We start from the raw sequence: 16,071 nt of genomic DNA, 5'->3' as shown, positions 1-16,071 counted from the left end.
TATTGGTGGACATTCAGACTTTCTTGCAGCTGAACACCTCTGCTCCCGCTTTTGATGGTGTATAGTCGGGCTTTCGAGGCTTTTCTTCAACGGTGTTTACAAATTATGGTTGGAAATTCAGACCTTGCAGCCGAACACCTCCGCTCCCTCTTTTGATCATACATTGTCGGACATTCGCACCTTGTCTTACCCGCGTTTTACAAACCATGGTCGGACATTCACAGCTTCCTCTCCACCATACTTGTATGGTGGGATATTCACACCCACTTGCATCCGAAGACCTCCGCCCCCACTTTTGTTGATATTTAGTCGGTCATTCACACCTTACCCGTTTTCTTGCAGCCAAACACCTCTGATCTCGCTTTTGATGATGTAAGATTGGGCATTCAGACCTTGCTTTTCCTGCTTTTCACCAACTATAGACGGACATTCACACCTTCTTGCAGCCGAACACTTCCGCTCCACCTTTTAGGTTTCTATCACACCTTTTTTTTCACCGCATTTTATAGATTATGGTTGGAAATTCTCAACCACTCATCCGAAGACCTCTCCTCCCGCTTTTGTTAATATATTTGAACTTTAGTCAGACATTCACACCTACTTGCAGCCGAACACCACCTCTCTAGCTTTTGATGATGTATGGTCCGGCATTCTTACCGTTTCTAACACATTTTTCAGCAATTATGGTAGGACATTCACACCTTCTTGCAGCTGAACACCTCCTCTCCCACTTATGATCATGTGCAGATTGATTTTCGAAAATTTTCTTTCATGTTTTCTAGCAATTAATGATGGACATTTAGACCTTCTTGCAGCTGAACACCTCCGCTCCCGCTTTTGATCATACATTGTCAGGCATTCGAACCTTGTCTTACAAACTTTAGTCAAACATTCACACCTTTTTGCAGCCGAACACAGTTTTTTTCAGCCGAACTTGGGCATTCGAACCTTTTCATACCCACTTTTTACCAACTATGGTCGGACATTCAAACCTTCTTGTAGCCGAACACATCCAGTCCTGCTTTTGATGATGTATGTTCAGGCATTCGAACCTTTTCTTACCAGCTTTTTACAAACTATGCTCGGACATTCAAACCTTCTTGTAGCCGAACACATCCACTCCTGCTTTTGATGATGTATGGTATGGCATTCGAACCTACTTGTTGCCCGCTTTTCATTAATTATGGGTGGACATTCACACCTTGTCGCAGCCAAACACCTCCGCTCCCTGTTTTGATCATGTATGGTTGGACATTCGCACCTTTTCTCACCCGCTTTTTGCAAACTATGGTCGGCCATTCACAGCTTCCTCTCCACCATACTTCTATGGTGGGATATTCACACCCACTTGCATCCGAAGACCTCCGCCCCCACTTTTGTTGATATTTAGTCGGTCATTCGCACCTTACCCACTTTTGGCAAACTATGGCCTTCTTGCAGCCAAAAACCTCTGATCTCGCTTTTGATGATGTAAGGTTGGGCATTCAGACCTTGCTTCACCTGCTTTTCACCAAATATAGTCGGACATTCACACCTTCTTGCAGCCGAACACTTCCGCTCCACCTTTTAGTTTTCTATGGGGCATTCACACCTTTTTTTTCACCGCATTTTATAAAAACACCACAGGAACACCGTATTGAGGCTTTGTTCTGACCGCTCATTCGGTGTCGCGTTTCTTTCAAGCAATTCGCCTGGTTAGCCCGCACTCGGCTCGCTCCCAGAGCCGTGTTAAAGTCTACTTCGCATTCACTCTCTTTTCTCAGCAGACTAAAAGAAAGTTTCATCTTGGGCTCCCTGAAACCTCCATCCTGCACCGCTGTTTGCTTTTTCACAAGAGCAGAGGAGAGCGCACCGTTCCCAGGGGCACTACAGTACCGGGTCGATGCTTGGAGTGAACGGAGCAAGCTCCTTTTTCAACTCCTATTGATACAAATCCATTTAATATGTAGTCCTCGCATAGAGGACACATCAGACATTAAACTGATAAGAACAGATACTACACTTGATCTTAGCCAAAAGGCCGAGAAGCGATAACTGTGCACTGGTTCACGTCCGAGGGCCCTTCCTGGCACAATGCGCACTTGTAGCGGTGTTCTTTTTATGGCCATAGTGTCACTTTGCACCTCGGCCCACCCGCTGCACTGAGCACTCTTCAGCCCTTTTAAATGGTATAACTTTACACTACCGCACGCTCCAGCGAGCACCATTCAAGCAACAACTTTGCACTCCAGCTTCGAACATTGGCACAGTCGCAACAAGTAAGGCGACTCTACTCAGAGAAGTCACTCTGCACAGTAACAAGATTTCTTTTGCACAGACAGAAAGGGCTTCATCCGTAAAGGTAAAGCCTGCCAAAAATAGAAACAACTCATTAGTGCTGCTCAACGTTGTACTTTGCAGTAAAAGAAAGAGCAAATCTAAAGATTCAGGAATCCGAGAATAAGCTTACTTCCATGAGTTCTTCACGATTTCGGATTTTGCTATAAAATGAATTCCTTCACTCAAACTAAATTAAAACTGCTAAACCGCTAATCTGTTACATGCAAGGCAGATGTCAAATTCACCGAAATAGGATCTAAGGGTATTTGGCCAATCGAGCTGTAGCAGCTTCGGTAAAAGAGTATAAGTTGAAGAGTTTGTGAATAAAGGTGTGCGCACACATAGTGAGTTGTAGGAAAATAGGCAGGGAGCAATGCCGGCTGGGGTATAGGTTCTTGTATGTTGTCTGACTGTTTGATTTGAATGTGTTGTGTAAGTGTCCTGTTGAATGTTACATGTTTGGGCTTTGACACGCTTCACTGTGGTTGTTAACTGTGTGGTGTGTCCTGAAATGTTATATGTTTGGGCTGTGTGACATGCTTAATGCTTTTCAGTAGCAACCCACTTATTCATATATAGCAACTGACAACATAAGAAGTCCGGACATACTTTGATAGTAGTTGTAGAAGTATCCTTATTGATAATAGATAAACTAATTCATAGTGATAGAACAGTAGATGAACAGGTGCCTGCACATGTCTCATAAAAATAAAATGGGTGTATGATTGCTGACGGCAGAGCAATACTGCCAAACTTATGAGTTCTTGTGGCAAACTTGATTCAGTGTCTTGACGTGTATACGCTGTTTCGCTGACTTGTCACAAGAAACAAAGTGTGTTTGATAAGATCCGACCATTTTATTACGGGAGGATCAGTATATATGGATTCTGATGTGACTGATAAACTCATTCGTATCTTAAGCATAATCTAATACGTGAGACAACGCCCTGGCACACAATCAAAAAAAAAAAAAGAGAGAGCGGTTTTGTGTCCCCACAGTCCATAATGTAGAAAAGAGAGAAAAAAGCCTTTCTGATTTGTTGTGTGTGCTCACAGTGCAGAGTGTAGAGAAAAGAGAGAAAAGAAAGCTGTTTTGGTGTCACGGGTGTTGTGACTTACACACACACATTTCTGAATTGAGAAAGGAAATTATTTTAGAGGAAGCACTAGAGTTTAGATCCCACATTTGTTGATAGGCATTCATTTAATTTTTCTTTTAATCAGTTTTAAAGTGAATACTAACTGAGAAATGAAAAAGGTGAAGAGTTTAGAAGCTTGGTTCAAGAGCAAAACTTGGTTTATGATCAGCTGAGTCTCTAAACAGAACAGCAAAGGGCTTCATCGAACATTTAAAAAAGATTCAGATTGTTAGAATATCCAGAATTTATAGGAATGGTGGTGATTACTCTTATTTTCTACAATGGAAATAACTGCACCATGTCTGTTTTATGAATTTAAGGGGCTAAAAAGTTTTGTTCTCGTTTTTCTATGATTAACCGAATGTATGTGAGAGTCCAAACAGACAGAAGGGTTACGGCCGAGCGCTGGACCTTCCAAAAAAGATGAGACAGGCTGGACCCGTGCCATACTAGTTAAGGCCTGCCTGTGGATTACAGGTTCTTTAAACTCTCACACACACAAACTCACACACGTTCGCACACATACACCCATACACACACACATTCTTGAACTTGCTGCAAGATTAAACCTTTGCATTAACTGACTCCAGCAACTCTGAGTCTCATTGAGAGACTTTTCTCAACAATTGGGTCCTCAAACCAGATCTCAACGTTTTTTCCGCTGTCCAGGGTCGGAGCTGAAACCGTGCACGGGGGAGTCCAGTACTCCTAATGAAAGACCCCCTGCTGAATTGCGGTAATTAGGGGCCAGTGTCCACTGAAAGGGGAAAAAGGGACGAGATCGTACTTTTGAATCAATGGCCAGAAGCCATTGGCAGTGCAGGCATCAACAATAATGGTGTTATTTCACCCATTAACACTTAAGGTACCTCATGCAGTGGCTGTGATATGGTTACTTAACAAAATATCTTTACCAGACATCTCTCCTACATAACAGTTCTTCTTTCACAGCCACACCTTGTTGTCGAGAGATGTGCTACACTTAATCCATCCACACTGCTACCTACCCCACAGATGGAAAGCCTCATGATTGCATGTCAGAAATAACCATCAGTGTTTTACCCAGGCCAGACTTAACTGATATACATTATGAAAATGCAGAAATAACTATATTTATTCAACAGATCAAAGAAAAAAACCCTGATGGCACAAATGCTACAGGATTTGCAGTAGTAACAGAAACTGAAGTTTTCTTAAAACAACCACTACCAAAAAATTACTCTGTTCAAGCAGTCGAATTGGTAGCTTTAACTGAAGCTTGTAAATTAAATAACAAAAAGGTTGTTAACGTTTACACTGACAGTCAGTATGCCTTCTCAACTGTACATGTGTTAACACAGCATTGGAAAAACAGGTATGTTGACATCCACAGCTAAATGTATAAACTACAAATATTTTAGCATTATTAGATGTTATTCAATTGCCATCTACAATAGACTCGTATGAATGACCGGAAGGAAAACCATACTGCCAAAGAATTTGTTTAAATATGCTGCAGTATTGAGCCACGGACCATGTCATGTCTCAACAGGAGGGATGGAAGCAATAATGAACCAGGTTTTTACAGCATATGGTTTTACTAATTATTAAAAACATTTTTTTAGAATAAATAAATGAATAAAGTTTTGTCTAGCAGGTCAAATATGTGCAAAACACATTCCACAGGGCAATCTAAGACCAAAACGAAGATAATTCCCTAAGCCAGTGTATCTTTTTCAACATATTTGTTTGGATTTCATTATTTCATTATTTTGTAGATTTCATTGAACTAAATTAATGTTAAGGGAAACGATTCTGCTCAGTGACAACAGAGGTTTTTACCAAATGGTCTGAAATATTTCCATGTGCACAAGCAGATGCACTCTCAGTAGCAAAATCACGCGTAAAATAACTCATTTCTAGATTTGAAATTCCTGAAAAGATCTTCAGTGATAATTTGACACACTTTGTAAACAATGTCATCTCACTGATGGCAAAGAACTTAAAATAGACCTTAGAAACCACTGTGATATAGAAGGTTTCGCTAACACATTGGAATTGTTTTACTATTTACATATGCATGTGCAGTGAAGAATTGCTTGCTGCTGATAAATGCAAAGAAGAACAGCTTACACATAAATGCTCACATATAGGCTGCTGAATGCAATGAAGACCTGCTTATCCAGTAAAGTTCAATGTCAATGTGTAATATCCAATTAGGATTTGCAAAACAGTGAAGTTAAACAATGAATGGGTCCATAGTCGGTATGAGAAGACTACAGGAATATTTACCTGGGTGTACGTTCAAACAGAGATGAGAAAATTGCGATAAATTATTGTTTGTTTGTTTGTTAGTATGTATATGAATGTTATGTGTATAAACTGTGTTGAGTTGTAGTTACTCAGTAGTGTCTCAGTGAAACAACCGACGGGGGAAGCCTTGCGGTGACAACAAAAGCAGTGTTTTACTGATCAGTCAAGTTGCTCCAGTGTACTCCATACAAACTGGTTGGTGTGAGTGAGGATAGCTGTATAAGGTGATATCCTGTATAACTGACTTGCTCATTTCTGTGCTTGCACAGCAGCCTGATAAGGAAATATCTCTGAGAACAACAGGTTGTAAAACTAGGACTGCACCCACAACGGTCTTCTGAAAGTAACGCCTTATACCAGTACACACACACACACACATAGAGGAAGAGATAAGATATTGACGCACACACATCTCATAAGGCGGAGACTGAACTCAAGTCTATATAACATCACACCCCTAGACAAAGACAGAGCTTTTCCGTACTTTGTGCTGTTCGCATGCATTGTACTGAACTGCTCTCCGCACTTTGCAAACTGCGTAAATAAAACTGTGATGATTCTTATATTGTCTCCTCTGTCTTCCTCCTTCACTGCATCAACGGACTCGGAAAGAGGTACAGGTTAACCTCAACAATTTTGGGGGCTCGTTCGGGATGTGGTGAGGAGAGGACGGAGTTCATTCGGATAAAAGATTCCTTCACGGTGACAGAGACGGGACACGAGCCGGCACGTTAACACAGAGGTAAGCAGAACCTGTTTTATCAAACTCTGCACATTGAATATTTTAAAACAACGTGTCCTGTCCTGAAACTGGTGGTTGAATCAGCAAAAGACGATAAGAATTAATGTCGAGAACTGCGTAAAAAAAAAAAAAAAAAAAAAAAAAAAAACTATAAAAGAAAAGTGAATATAAAAAGAGGATAAAACAGACTGTCTTTGGTCGTGGCGGACCCCACCGGTTGCCTGACGAGGAACCGGAAGCCTGAGAGGCTGCTGGGTTAGAGTCCCGGGGAGGTGAAGACACCCCGAATTCTACTGGGTTTGAGTCCCTGGGGTTAGAGTCCCCTAAAGTAGTATACTCTACGGAGTTGGGTTAGAGTCCCTTGAGGTTATACTCCTCATAAATTCTTGAAGTCTGTTTGGGGTTAGAGTCCCCTAAAGTAGTATACTCTACGGAGTTGGGTTAGAGTCCCTTGAGGTTATACTCCTCATAAATTCTTGAAGTCTGTTTGGGGCTAGAGTCCCCTATACTAGAGTACAGGAACAGGGTTCCTGAGGTATTTTTCTATAAGTGCATTTTGAAAAAGTTTGTGAAGATTTTAACGTGCTTTGTGTGTTTTTGTATTTGTTTGAGAGAAATAAGGAGAAGCGGGCTGTGGGAAAAATAAAATTCTGAGGTGTCTAAAGGTGAATGGGTACATAAAACGGTGTCTTGACAAGCTCGACAATCAGACAGAGGAAACCTAACGGTGATAACGTAATCTGTCTGAGCCATCGAAACCTAGCGGTGCTAACATAAGTGGCTTGGTTTGTCAAAAGGGTCAGTTGCTCGGGTGTTATGCCATACAAACTGACTGGCCGTTAATAAATCATCACCTTACAAGGCCTGTTGCTCGGACGTACGTCATACAAACCGGCTGGCCTCAGAATTTAGAAAAAGAGAAGTAAAATGGAGGGAGAGTTTGACAGGGAAATAGATGATGGGGGATGGGGCCCAGGTACGGGTGCCTGGAGGCCCCTCGAGCTGCAGTTAGAGAATACGTTAAAAGCAGCAGGGGCAGTGTTACCTAAAAAGGGTAGGGACAGGAAATTAGCCGACATAAAGGGACAAGTGGAACAATTGGTGAGATATAAGGGCAAGAAAATGTCAGACCCCGGTCCGTTAGGGGCCTGGTTGTGGGAAAAGGAGAAAGAATGTAAGGTGAGGAAAGAAGAGCTGGCAGAGCAGGGACAAAAGGCAGGTGTGCTGCAACGTTCGAAATTAAAAAAGGAGGCGAAAGAGCAGGAGGAGCGACGACGGGGCTGGTCTGAGCTGGCGGTCTTCTGGCAAAGTGTGAGACATCTCCATGAGAACGCAGGAAAACCAGGAGGCAAACAAATGGTAACTGCACCTGACACTCCTACATGGCCACCTCCATATGCACCGCCTGCTGCACCGACACCAGGGTTATATCCCACACTATATGTGACTAGTGGTACACTTCAGGTTGGATCCTCAGAAGAGACACTTGTAAGTGACAGGGTGACTGAAGCAGGTGCAGCCACTCCTACAGCATCAAGCCCTGAGACTTCAGTAAGGACAGGGACGACGTCCAAATCCTCTTATAACCCCTTCACAGGTGATAACCTTTCGGTGCCCCCAGACCCATTCTCGCAGAGACAGGCAAGAGAACAGGCTCCACAGCACACGGTAAAACGAAAAGTCACACCACAGCCACGGAGGCAGGTCATGAGGGGAAGTGAGATTTCAGATTGTGAGGAGGAAGCAGAAGCAGCAGGGACAGCTTCTTTTCAAGGAAAGGGACAGTGGGAAGGTGAAAGACAAGAAGTACCAGTAAGTTTTAGCTTGGCAGGATCATGGAGGTAAGAGGAGGAAGATTCAGCCGTCAGGAAAGAGAGAGAGCTAGATGAGTTATGTCGGAGAGAGATAGAAGAGCTCTGTCAAAAAAGGGACGGACTGATGAGAAGTGTAGAGAAAGAAATGAAGATGGCAGAGGAACTGACAGATACGATAGGCAGAAGAGTTAGCCAGCGCCGACGTGGTGGGACAATCCTTCCGGTCACAATGTACCCACTAACAGCAGTACCAGGACAAGGTGACCGGTACCGACCATTTACTATAGGGGACATACAGGCCATAGTGGAGAAATTACCACCTGTAGCCGAGGGTGGAAATTTGTGGCTCAGCAAATTGGATTCTCTGACGGCAGGACAGAAATTGGCATTGGGGGACTTTAGAGCTATTGCAGGACGATGCATGACGGGTGGGGACATGAGAGAAATTGAGACTATCGCTCATACAGACAGGGTGACAGATGACACCCCTTTCACGCATCATAGCACTGAAATAGGGAAAGCTATGAGAGAAAAATATCCACTACCTAACGCCACCGTAATGCCAAAGATGAGATGGGACCCCAAACAAAATCCCAGGGAGTATGTGGATCAGAGCAAGGATTTATGGTTGAAACACACAGGATGCCACCCAGGGAGAGCTGGAGCTCAGAGAGAGTGGTTTAGACAGGCTATACTGGAAGGAGTGCCGGAGAATGTCAAAACAGCCATGGTTAATAACCCGGACATGCTCGGTGCTGAATCACATGTCTGGGAGAAACACTTAATACACCACCTCACCCGTGCTCAAGATAATACGCAGAAGGAACAGGATGACTTAAAAGAATTGCAGGTTCAGCTGTTAAAATTACAGTTAACGGAAGCTAGACAGAAATGTAATGATAAAAATAAAAAACAAAAAGGGGAAGCTGCGAAGGTCATGTTGGCTGCCGAGCCACCACAGGTTCCTGATTTATTTCCGGTCCCACCATGGGTACCGCAGCCCCCATCAGGCGGGAGAAGACATGGGGGAGGACCAATGCGGGGTGGAGGCTTTGGGGGAAGAGGTCGGGGACTAAGGGGCGGTACAGGAAGAGGACAGTCAGGGGAGACTCGTTGTTGTTATCTCTGTGGAGACCCTAATCATTGGATAAGAAGCTGCCCACATAATCCAAGAGCACAGAAAGGTGTGGATAGTGGTCCTCCTGGGAGAGGCAGGGGTCGCGGCTCCGGACCTCCTGTTACTGCACCTATGTATCCTTAACAGCCTTGGGGAGCAGCTGCTGCTGGTCAGTTCCCATTGTGGGACAATGGGGAGAACCCTGACCAGTCCGGTCAGTATTGACACACCCCACAGAGACTCTCAGACAGCATCACTACGGCAGAACCGATGCTGTCAGTTCAGATTGAGAAAAAAGATCTGCCTTTCTTGGTTGACACTGGAGCCACATGTTCCACATTGAAAGTTGTACCAGCTGGTTCCCTGTCATCGCATACCATCACGCTTATGGGCTTCTCTGGGGAGAAAAAGACACTGCCGTTCACTAAGCCGCTACTCACCCAGGTGGGAAAACAGACTGTGACACATCCATTTGTACATTCACCTTCTGTACCGATGAACTTGCTGGGAAGAGATCTCCTGATAAAACTGGGGGCCACGATACTCTGCAGCGCCGATGGCCTGGTTGTTGTCATGCCTGATGGATCTCATTTGCCGTGCTCTGGACCGATGGAGAACATCACTGGTCAATATCTTGTGCAGCCAGTGAATGAACAATACGCGGACATATACTGGGGTCTATTACAGCCGGAAACATCTGAGCGGCGTGGTATCCTCTCGGCTTACCTCCAGTGGAAACCCTGGATTTCCCAACTCGAACCCTATGTCTCACCTCCAGATTCCCCCCATGTTACTCTATTCTATGATGGGTTACAGACAGATTGGTATCAGGAAAATTTTCAGGACCAACTTGAAGGTCGAGATTGGCAAATTAAGACACATAATATTTATGTGGCGCCTGAAGGCGTGGCGGCAGGTGTTGCCCTGACCTCTGCACAACTTCCCTGGTATATGATGGCAGAAGAAGCGGCCCCACATGTATCATTGGCATTACACCCACAGCATCAGGCAAAAGAGCTAGGGAGTATTGTTAAACGGGCACTCCTACAATCCGATTGGGTAAATACACAACTTCCACAAGTTCAGTATTCTGCGCAAGCTCGCACATATCGCATTCAGGTTTCAGGGGAAGATACAGTCACATTAGAGCATGCACAGATCTCTAGACATCATGGCCGTGAACGTACAGATCACGTGGAGGCGGCAGCTCTACTCGCCAGCCTCCCTGAACACCTATGGGCACAGGGTCCGACAGATGTTGGACAAGTTAAGTACAAGCCCATTACATTCCAGGTGCGTGAGGGTCCCCCTATTTGGATAAGGCAGTATCCTCATAAACCTCAGGCGGAAGAAGGACTTAGGGACACTATTGATGGCCTGTTACAAAAGGGGGTGTTAGAACCCTCGTCCTCAGAGTGGAACACACCCATTTTACCTATTGAAAAGAAAGGGACAGGTAAATATCGCATGGCACATGACCTACGGGCAATCAACGATATTCTCCTCACTCCTACAGTTCCTGTTCCGAATCCATATGTGGCTCTAACCAATTTGGATCCTAAACATGAGTGGTTTACCTGCATTGACTTGGCTAATGCATTCTTTTGTCTTCCCTTGGCGGAAGACTGCAGGCACATTTTCTCGTTTTCGTATCAGCACAAGCAGCTACAGTACACCAGGCTGCCACAAGGGTTCGCTTTGTCCCCAGGGATTTTTAACCAGGTTTTAAAAGATATCCTGAGTGATTGCCCACTACCAGAGCAGGTGACTCTCGTTCAGTATGTAGATGATTTGTTGTTGGCAGCGCCCACTGCGGCTCTGTGTTTGGAAGCAACTAAAAATGTCCTTTTACATCTTGCAAGAACAGGGTTCAAGGTCAGCAAAGCCAAACTTCAGGTTGCACGGCGGCAGGTAGCGTTTTTGGGCAGGCAAATTTCCCAAAAAGGAGCAGGGCTCTCCCCTCAGCACAGGTCTACTATTCTCTATCACTCTAAGCCAGTGAAGGTAAAGGACATGTTGTCTTTCTTAGGGTTGACGGGCTATAGTAGGACTTACATAGCCAATTACACCGGCTTAACTAGACCTCTGCGGGCCCTAGTGAAAGAACAAGGCATGCGCAACCTGTCAGCAACCCTGAATTGGACTCAGGAGGCGGAGGAAGCCTTTATTGCACTAAAACTGGCCCTCTCCACAGCAGCAGACCTAGCTATACCCGATTATAGCTTACCATTCTACTTGGATGTCTCTGGAACAGAACTTTGCACTAATGGCGTCCTGTTCCAGAGAAAAGGGGGTGAGAGAGTAGTACTAATGTATATCAGTGTGATGCTAGACAATATGGAAAAGCGCCATCTTATGTGTACACAACAGGCAGCAGGGATAGCAAAGCTCATTCAAAAAACTGCACACATTGTCATGGGACATCAACTGCACATTCTGACCACACATAGCGTTGTGGCCTATGTGAACTCACAGACTTTTACGCTGACTGCTCTGAGACAAAGACGACTGAGCAAAATTCTCGAGGCACCAAACCTGACTTTCACTCATGAAGGCATAAACATGGCAGATCAGCTAGGAACAGGTGAGCCACATGAGTGTACGGACAGAGTGCAGAAAGAGGAGAAAGTACGACTGGACCTACAAACAGAACCGATACCAGGGGCCAGAGAACTATACACAGACGGCTGTTGCTTCAGGGATGAACGAGAAGGACTGAAAGCAGCATATGCAGTTGTAGAGGACGTGCAAGGGGAACTGATCACACGACAAACAGAGAGACTGGAAGGACAGCAGTCAGCACAAAGAGCAGAAGTACTGGCAGTAATAGCAGCACTGAGGCTAGGGGAAGGGCAGGAAGTAAACATTTACACAGATTCAGCCTATGCAGCAGGAGCAGTACATGTGGAACTGAAACAGTGGTTGAGGGCTGGATTTCTAACCGCAACAAATAAACCCATCAGACATGAGGCAGAAATGAAAGAGCTAGCGGAGGCCCTACTACTCCCGAGCAAAGTAGCTGTTATCAAATGTAAGGGCCATGAGAAAAATGACTCACCTACAAAAAAGGGAAACGACGCAGCAGATATGGCAGCTAAAACCGCGGCAGGATATGTGGTGAAGGCGATCCTCATGTACGCTGAGACAGAGAAAGACACAGACATGACCGCACTGATAGCTGAGCAAGCTGCGGCCTCTCCACAAGAAAAGACATTATGGAAAGCGAGAGGGGCGACAGAAGTACACGGCCTCTGGAGGGGCCCAGATGGACGACCTATACTACCTCCAGGGATCAGACAGACAGCGTTGGCGGAGGCACATGGAGTGGGACATGTGGGGGTAGCTCAAATGATGAGAAATCTAGAGCACTGGTGGCATCCATACCTAAAGGACATGGCCAAACATTTTGTGGGGTCATGCGAGGAGTGTCTAAAGTACAATGTCAGACCAACAGTGAAACCACACCCTGGATGTTATCCATTGGAGGTAAAGCCAGGGAAAGAAATCATCATTGATTACACAGACATGATCACACCGGTGAAAGGGTATAGGTATATTCTGATGTGTGTGGACGCATATTCAGGATGGCCTGAAGCATGGCCTACCAAGAAAGAGGATGGTAAGTCGGTAATAAAATTTCTGATTAACCATTATATCCCCAGGCATGGATTTCCAGAAAGGATCAGGTCAGACAACGGCACTCACTTCAAAAACCAAGAGTTGCAACAGGTTGAGGCCATGCTAGGGCTAAAACACAAGTTTGGTACTGTCTACCATCCACAATCACAGGGTAAGGTTGAGAGAATGAATCAGACAGTGAAGAGCAAATTGGCTAAAATCTGTGCACAGACCAAAATGAATTGGCTAGATGCGTTGCCCTTAGCATTAATGTCCATCAGGAGCTCTGTTAATCAGTCCACAAGGTTTACACCACATGAGCTCCAGACAGGGAGAGCTTTTCCTGGACCTCAATCTAAGTTGCCAGGAACAGGACATATTGAACAACACCTAACCCACAAAATGTATTTCCATGAACTCCAAAGTCTCGTTGCAGAATTTTCAAAGCAGGTGGCGAGTAGCAGAGGAGAGGGCCAACCAGCGCCGGCTCCAGAGGCTGAGTGGGTATTGCTGAGGGTCATCAAACGAAAGTGGTCGGAGCCAAGGTGGACGGGGCCCTATCAGGTGACGGAGAGGACCTCCCACGCAGTCCGAGTCAAAGGGAAAGGTGATACGTGGTTCCATTGGAGCCAGTGTGCGGCAGCCGAGGAACCTCAACGCTCCCTAGCAGCGACTCACCAGGCGCTGAAAGATTTGCACACTGTACCGGCTGGTACAGAGGAAAAGACCACCAACCAACAAGGGGCAGAATAATCCCCTGGTGGCATTTTGCAGGCAGAAGTAGTACACTTCTGCCTCCTTGCAACGACATCATTTACGAGCAGGAAGGGTGTTAGACCCGGGCTCCAACTCAACCCTCATCTGGAAACGTCAGCCCTCACCTTCTTCATATTACCAGCGACTGACTTTCCTTAAAGAGCACCCGGAGTTGTGCTTCTCAGAAGAACGGCACCAGATGACGTCATCGCAGTTGAATTCTTTTATTTTTGGATTTGTTATACTCATAATCGTGTTTGCTTGGGCTTTGCTTAAACTTGCTCTTACAGGTCATACCAAGTTATAATCATTGCAGTATCACCCTTATGTTATCTTTTAATAATGTGTGCTATTTGCTAAGGAGTTGGGTAATGTTGACAAACTATAAGGTTTAAAGCTCCTCTAGGGGTAGAGCACCCTGATAGATAAGGTCTGAATTACCAAGAAAGTTTTGCTTGCTATTTTTATCATACTTGAGACACAGTGAAACATATTAGAATGTTATTGTTTGGGAGTTGGAAAATTCTCACATGTTGTGTAGCCATCACGTGCGTGATTGTCCCCCTGATCTTCTGGTTATGTGAACCCAGTCCTGCACACAAACGACCCAAACGACAAACTCAAAAACAAGATTTTTGTTTGAATCAATATGGCGGCTTGGAGTTGAATTACACAGTAGGCTCCACCACAGCGTTTCAATTCGATTTGTGCGACGTTATTAAATGCGGAGGCAATGCAGCGGGTTGGAGAGGATATGTTGTTTATCTCTGTGCTGACTCCTTTGTAAGTGAAGATTGCGCAAGGCGCCGAACGCCAGGTGGCTCCACGTGGTGGAAGCGTCTGTGCCACTCGTGGGGTCAGGCGGTGGGTTATACAGGGCCATGGACGCCCACTTATACGTATGGGAATGCAACCAAAGCTGCGAAAGTCGCCTTAGCCAGAGAAGGATGGGTTAATGATAAGCAAGGTCTGAACCCTCTCATGTTATCAATTGATAAAATGACAGGCGGATTTCACCCGGAAGGGCAAAATCATGACAAAACAGTGTATTTCATTCTCGGGGTGGAGACCTCAGGTAATGACCCTCAGGCTTTTGTAAAAGTCAATTTCATCACACCACCAGTCAATTTAACTAGCACCCCTTCGCCAGACACAACTGTAAACCCACCAGTTGGACAGGATAAGAAACTGGCCGAATCGGTAATCCAAGACAGCAATTCTAAGTTTAAGGTAATTGACTTTGCTCAACTGAAACCCGCAGATATAGTGCGTATGGCCACTGGCGTCTCAGAGGAAAATTTATGGCTATCTTGGGTAGCTCAAACTGCTCAGGAAAATAGTAAAGGAGATTGCGTGGCCTGTGCGTCTGCGCGCCCTAAACTGGTTACCGTCCCAGCTCCTCTAATTACTAATGACACATCAGGGTATCAATGTATGATGAATCTCACTTGGGGCAGAGATACAAACTGCCAGACTCTGGGCAGTCTTTTCCCACCAATTAGCAACAAGACTATAGTTGGCCCATTTACGCCAGAGAAGGGTAATGGTTCGTATGTGTGCTTTAACATTACAACCCCGCGATGCAGAGTTAATCATACCAAGCCATCACCCGATGTTCAGTTAGGCGCTATAGATCCCTCATGGTGTCGGGGGATGAGGCCAGGTAATGAATTAGGAGGGTGGGCGAGAGCAGGATTGTATTTCTATTGTGGTCAACCTAAATTACATGTCAGGGTCCCACCTCACAGCAGGGGGGTTTGCGCGATGGTCAGATTACGTACTCCTCTTATCCTGTTAGGAGATAGGTTAAGACATTTACATGGGGAACGGGACAGCAGTGCGGCTTTGACTCGCCGACGACGTCGCCATATTCTTACACGGCGCAGCACACACAATTTTGATTTATCAGTTGATAACCCCACCTACATGGATGCTATAGGAGTACCACGTGGAGTTCCTAACGAATTTAAATTGGCGGATCAAGTTGCGGCAGGATTCGAGAATATTCCTATTATAGCGGCCTTCTTTCCGGTGACTCCGAATAAAAATGTGGATCGGATTAATTATGTACATTATAACGTGTTGCGACTGACCAATTTGACCAGGGATGCTGTTGCAGGTTTGGCAGAACAGACAGCTCCCACCTCGCTCATGGCGGTGCAAAATAGGATGGCCTTAGACATGTTGTTAGCGGAAAAAGGTGGTGTTTGTGCCATGTTTGGTGATATGTGTTGCACATTTATCCCCAATAATACGGCTCCAGATGGTTCGGTA

The 16,071-nt window shown here is 45.2% G+C and overlaps 1 non-coding gene across 1 annotated transcript; it reads right to left on the bottom strand.

Moving 5' to 3' along the window:
• Positions 1–1,841: 1,841 nt before the first annotated feature.
• Positions 1,842–2,032, bottom strand: LOC140285258 (U2 spliceosomal RNA). The gene has a single exon (XR_011910355.1). It is a non-coding gene; the product is annotated as a U2 spliceosomal RNA (small nuclear RNA).
• Between the last annotated feature and the right edge of the window lie 14,039 nt (positions 2,033–16,071).

This window comes from Leuresthes tenuis, unplaced genomic scaffold, assembly GCF_036924035.1.
Source record: "Leuresthes tenuis unplaced genomic scaffold, fLeuTen1.0.hap1 SCAF_34, whole genome shotgun sequence".
Taxonomy (NCBI): Eukaryota; Metazoa; Chordata; class Actinopteri; order Atheriniformes; family Atherinopsidae; genus Leuresthes; species Leuresthes tenuis.
The sequence above is the reverse complement of the archived record's forward strand: the minus strand, read 5'-3'. Positions and strand labels throughout refer to the sequence as shown.